This window comes from Lynx canadensis, chromosome A1 (assembly GCF_007474595.2).
Source record: "Lynx canadensis isolate LIC74 chromosome A1, mLynCan4.pri.v2, whole genome shotgun sequence".
NCBI classification, from domain to species: domain Eukaryota; kingdom Metazoa; phylum Chordata; class Mammalia; order Carnivora; family Felidae; genus Lynx; species Lynx canadensis.
Window position 1 is genome coordinate 146,352,267 of NC_044303.2, and position 6,878 is coordinate 146,359,144.

Consider the following 6,878-nt stretch of genomic DNA (forward strand, 5'->3'; position numbering starts at 1 on the left):
GATATTCAACAACATTAGTCATTAGAAAAGTGCAAATTAAAATCACAATAAGTTATCACCACATACCTGTGAGAATGGCTAAAATAAAAAAATAATGACAATATCAAATGCCAGTGAGGATGTGGAGAAATGGGGTCATTCATACAGTGCTGGTGGGAATGTAAAATAGTACAGCCAGTCTGACAATTTCTTAAACTAAGCATGCAACTTCCAAAATGTCCAGAATTTGCACTCCTGGGAATTTATCCCAGAGAAACCAAAACTTATGTTCACACAAATACTTATACATGTGTCATGGCAGTTTTATTTGTCATAGCCCCAAACTGGGAACAACCTAGATGCTCTTCAACCCTGAATAGATGAACTGTGGTATACCATACCACAAAATGCTCTCAACAATAAAAAGTAACAAACTATTGATACATGCAATAACTCTAATGGCTCTCCAGGCAATTATGCTGAGTGAAAATGCCAATCCCTAGAAGGTTACACACCATAGATTCCATTTATATAAAATCCTTGAAGTGTCGAAACTGTAGAAATGAAAAACAGATTAGTAGTTGTCAGGGGTTAAAGATGGAGAAGAGGAAACAAGAGGCAAATGGGAATAGCTTAAAAACAATAACAGGAAGGATCCCGGTGGTGTTAGAATCATTCTATATCTTGAGTATCTCAATGACAATATCTTAGTTGTGATATTGTACTATAGTTTTACAAGGTGTTATGGGCTAGGGGGATGTTTGGGCAAAGTATACATTGGATAAGTCAGTATTATTTCTTACAACCGCATGTTGTAAGAATCTACAATTATCTCAAAACAAAAAAGTTTAATTTACAAAATACCTATAGGGGTTAAGTGAAAAATGGGCTGGGGGTCCTATCACTCTAAATTTTACTCAGTGACATATTGAAAAAAATAAGAACTTTATAAAGCTAGTAGCACAGTTTACACTGTTAAATGGTTAAAGAACCCATAAATACCATGCTAAATATGACTCTTTGCCCTGATAAAGACCTGAAGTTAGTTAATGGAAGTGGGCTTTGCAAGGGATGCAGCTTGTGAGTTACCGTGACGTGGAGGAAGGAATGTTAATTGACATGGGAGGAAAAGTTGTAACACATGATGTATGGGTGTGGCTCATAATACATGCAAGGAACCGAGGAAGCTGGTAGATGTTTAAAAACTGAGATGTGTACCTGTCTGTATTTTGTTTTGTATATTGCTACTTATCTGGTTGTTGAGCTTAGGAGCAGTTTTATTTCTTTACCTACTGTTTCTTGCAGTCAAAATTACACATAAAGAAACATAAAGTCTGTGTTATTCTCAAATTATTTCCTAATATATTGGTTGCTTTGAAACAAATTTTCATTTTTCAGAACAAGCACTATAGTGGAACTGATTGTATATTCAGTGTACAAAAGTGACATAATGTCCAGATAATTATCTGGACATTATCTAGAAAGGGAAGAAAATTCCATTTCCAACAATAGATAATGCCATTAGAGATTTCAGAAACTTTGAATCATGGTAACCCTACAAGCTACTTTCTACACTTGGAAAGTATGTTAGTTTGGCAAGATTTGTTTCTTTTCCCAAAGTAGATTGGTTACACTTAAAAATAAATAAAATCTTCTAGATTTTGACTTAAAGATAGTATTAAAGTAATATCTGATGTAGGCTAAAATAAAGTAAAAAGAACATAGATTTATCACACTTTTAGAAGAGATACTGGGAGCAAAATATTTATGCTTCTTTTTTTTCATTTTGTTGGTTATCTTATTTATACTCTAACAGATATAAGAGAGAAAAAAACTATACATGGTGGAAAACAATCACACACTGCTTTTTTAAAACTTAAAATATTTTATATATGTTTTGTTATTGGAAGCATTATACTTACTGAAGTATATGTGAACATAAATAGAGTGTTAGAGCACATTATTATGGAATAGGAACTTGAGCCCATTGTTGACTGGTTCATTTAGGTAGAAACAGAATCTTAATAAAACAAAGATCGTAAGTTTGATACTTAGGGCCTAATTAACTAGTTTCCATTGAAACTAGTTTCCATTGACACCAAAGCATGAGCCATGAAAGCAAAATTGATGAATTAGATCTCATCAAAGTAAAACAAATTTGATCCTGTTTAGAACATGGAAACATAAACTATAGATCTGCCATGTTATAGTACATTCTTTTGGAATGTATTAGAATGGAATGGAATGGAAATTTATGAAATTATGTATTATTTAAATCTGTCACCACTTGGAAACTCTATTGCATATAAATCAATAATATAAAGGAATTCAACTTAGATATCTAGGCAATTAGGCTGCCCATTAGGCATTACTATAATCATGGATTCATTTTTGTATAATTTTTCCCAGAGCTCAATCACTGAAATATTATGTGTTGATGCACAAATTACGGAGAGAAAAGCAGCAGATGATCTTCTTGTTCCTAACTTAAAGTTAATAACGACTTCACTCATATGAGGAATTTAAGAGACAAAACAGATGAACATAAGGGAAGGGAAGCAAAAATAATATAAAAACAGGGAGGAGGACAAATCAGAAGAGACTCATAAATATGGAGAACAAACTGAGGATTACTGGAGGGGTTGTGGGCGGGGGGATGGGCTAAATGGGTAAGGGGCATTAAGGAATCTACTCCTGAAATCATTGTCTCACTATATGCTAACTAATTTGGATGTAAATTTTAAAAAATAAAATAAAAAAAAAAAACCCTTAAGATAGCAGGATGAGATGTGGTTATGGAGAAAAGTCTCAGCTGGATGTTGAAAAATATGCAGTGTTTTCTGGCAGTGAAAATATGATGTTAACAATGACAAAAAGAGAGGGACATACATGGGTAAATTGAACTTCAAAAGAAGAGAACTCCATGGGTTAACACTCCCATGCTTTCTCAAACTCAGTTGTGAATAATAAATTAGTGAAAACCGGAGGGAAAAGTGTTCCATGTTTAATAAAACAAGGAAATAGACACAACCTGAAACCCCAAATTATAAAGCAAACCTTCCAAATACTAAGAACTCTACACCAATGAAAAAAAAAATGGAGCTGAGTGCCCAAGCAAGCTTCTTTAGACATCAAGCAGGATAAAAATTTCTTTACAAATAAGTGTTACAGTCCTGAAAAGCCTCACCAATGATTCTTTAAATAAAGACAAAAGAGCTCGGTTGTGGGCAAACCTAGAAGTAAGACTGTTCCTTGACAGCTAGCTCAAAAAGCTCAGAATGTTCAGGGAGATAATTATCTCTGCTGTAGCCTCCTAGCCTACATAAATGATAAGGCGAAGAAGAAACAATCTACCATACCAGGAATTTTATATGAAGAAGCCTGGATGTTTGAATGCCATACTTAAAGGAAAAAAAATATGCACCCAGATAAGAAGAAAAAACAGGCACAGAGAGTAAGTGTCCAAGATAAACTTTGGTTGTAGAGTTATCCATCTATTCCTTCAAAAAGTGCTTATGGACACAGCAATCAGACAACAAAAAGAAATAAAAGGCATCCAAGTCAGTAAGGAAGAAGTAAAACTTTTACTATTTGCATATGATGTGTCACTATATATAGAAAACTCAAAAGAATGCATCCCAAAACTGCTAGAAATGGTAAATGAATTCAGTAAAGTCACAAGATACAAAATCAATGTTCAAAAATCTGTTGCATTTCTATACACCAATAATGAAGCAGCAAAAAAGAGAAATTAAGAAAATAATCCCATTTGCAATTGCACCAAAAATAAGATACCTAGGAATAAACCTAACCAGAGAGGTAAAATACCTGTACTCTGAAAACTATAAAACACTGATGAAAGAAATTGAAGAAAACACAAAGAAATGGAAATACATTCCATGCTCATGGATTAGAAGAATGAATATTGTTAAAATGTCTATAGTACCCAGAGGAATCTACACATTTAATGCAATCCCTATCAAAATACCAACAGCATTTTTTTTCCAACAGCATTTTTCACAGAAATAGAACAAAAAATTATAAAATTTGTGTAGAACCACCAAAGAATCACAAAGCAACCTGGAAGAAGAAAAGCAAAGCTGGAGGCATCACCATTCCAGACTGCAAGTTATATTCCAAAGCTGTAGTAATCAAAACAGCATGGTATTGGCACAAAAATAGACACAAAGATCAATAGAACAAAATAGAAAATTCAGAAAAATGAATCCAAATTTATATGGTTAATTAGTATTAGATAAAACAGGGAATAATACCCAGTGGTACAAAGACAATTTCTTCAACAAATGGTTTTGGGAAAACTGGACAGCAACATGTAAAAGAATGAAACTAGACCACTTTCTTACATCCTACACAAAAATAAATTCAAAATGGATTAAAGACCTGAAAGTGATACTTGAAACCATAAAAGCTCTAGAAGAGTACACAAGCAGTAACTTCTCTGACATTGGCCATAGCAACTTCTTTCTGGATATGTCTCCTGAGGCAAGGGAAACAAAAACAGAAAACAAACTGTTTTGGTGATATCAAAGTAAAAAGCTTCTGCACAGTGAAGGAAATAATTAACAAAACTAAAAGGCAACCCACAGAGTGGGAGAAGATATTTTCAAATGACATATCTAATAAAGGGTTAGTATCCAAAATATATAAAGAACTTCCAAAACTCAATACCCAAAAACAAATAATCCATTTAAAAAATATACAGATATGATTAGACATTTTTCCAAAGAAGACATACAGATGGCCAAGAGACACATGAGAAGATGCTCAACATCACTTATCATCAGGGAAATGCAAATCAAAACTACCATGAGATATCACCTCACACCTGTCAAGATGACTAAAATCAACAACACCAGAAATAACAGGTGTTGGTGAGGATGTGGAGAAAGGGGAACACTTATGCACTGTTGCTGGGAAGGCATACTGGTGCAGCCAAAGTGGAAAACAGAATGGAGTTTCCTCAGGAAGTTAAAAATAGAACTACACTATGACCCAGCACTTGCAGTACTGAGTATTTATTTAAAAAATAAAAAAATAACCCTAATTCAAATGGATACATGCACCCCGATGTTTAAAGCAGCATTATTTACAATATCCAAATTACGGAAACAGCCCAAGTGTCCACTGATTGATGAATACATGAAGAAGATTTTATATATATACATAAAGAAGATATATATAGATATCTGTATATCTATATCTATATCTATATCTATATCTATATATATCTATGGGGGGGGAATATTGCTCAGCCATAAAAAGAATGAAATACTGCCATTTAGAACTATGTGGATGGAGCTATAGAGTATAATGCTAAGTGAAATAAGTCAGAGAAAGACAAACACCATTTGATTTCAGTCATGTGTGGAATTTAAGAAACAAAACAAATGAGCAAAAAGAAAAATGAGAGAGAGAAAGAGACAAACCAAGAAGCAGACTCTTAACTATAGAGAACAAATTGGTGGTTACCAAAGGGAAGGTGGGTGGGGGATGGGTTAAATAAGTGATGGGGATTAAGGAGTGCACTTGTCATGATGAGCACCAGGTGATGTATGGAAGTGTTGAATCACTATATTGTACACCTGAAACTAATATAATATGCTAACTAACTGGAATTAAAATAAAAACTTTAAAAAGTATTTATTGAGGACTTATTTTGCACCAGAGCCACTGCTGTCTATTACTGATAGGGCAGTGAAGAGCAGAAACATCTCAATCTTTAGTTACTTTCCAGGGATGCAGATGCATTTGTATTCCCAAGTCAGGAACACTGCTCCTGACACCATTCTTCAGCAAAAAGCTGACTCCATTCAAAGATGAGTAATCATTAGAAAAAAAATGAAAATGGATCATATACATGAAAAGCAAATAAAAATGAAACAGAAAAGGAATCTCAAGAAGTCAAATGAAGAATATAGTTTCTTCTATCAGTGTAAATATTAATTTCATGTCAGTAAAATAAGGCTATATTTTAATTCCCAGGGACCAAAAATGAAAATGGAACCGAAAACCTGTCCTAATGCTAGAGAGTTTGTCAGCACCAGAAACATAGGGTCATGGATTTAACAGCTACATACCAGACAGAAACATGTAGTCATCTGTGCAAGGTGAGGATTGTATCAAGAATGCTGCAGAGTAGGCAATAAAAATTTATGCCATTTTGAAAAGGGAGACAACAAATTAATTTGTCTTTACAGCAGAAAAAAGAAGTTTCCCCTGAGAATTTGTAACCTAGGCTAACCATTACATGAGTATGGAGTTTAAAATTTGGGCTACCTGTGCAGTTGAGGAAACTCATAATAGGAAATTAATTTAAAGTGACCCTAAATGCTTCAGAGTCTGTGCAAGAAACAAATACAAAACTTCTCTGAAGGAATGCCTCTTCAATTTAGGATTATCACCAACCTAAGAGCACACAACCCAAATTATAAGCAACAGAACAAACTCAAAGATAGCAGAAATAAGCACAGGAATTAAACCTCTTTGGACTTCAAATTTTGGAAATATGGAAGAAGCATAAAGTGATTATCTTCAAACAAATAAAGAAATAAGAGTAAAACTAAAAGACTATAAAATCAGGCCATAGAAGAACTTCCAGAAATGAAAATAAAAGTTTAATGGACAGGTTAAATAATAAACTAAATACAACTGAAGGAAAAACTAAGAAACTGGAAGATAGATCTGAGAAAATCGTCCAGCACATACATCAGAGAGAGAGACATTGAGGGAAAATATGAAAATGAGTTAAACATAGGAAGTGTGATAGAATGAGAATGTCTAAAGATATCTGCTTACAGTTATGAAAAGAGAAAACAATGGGAGCCAATATTAGAGATAAATGGCTAAGGTTTCATAGCTCAAGAGAAACATCAATCCAA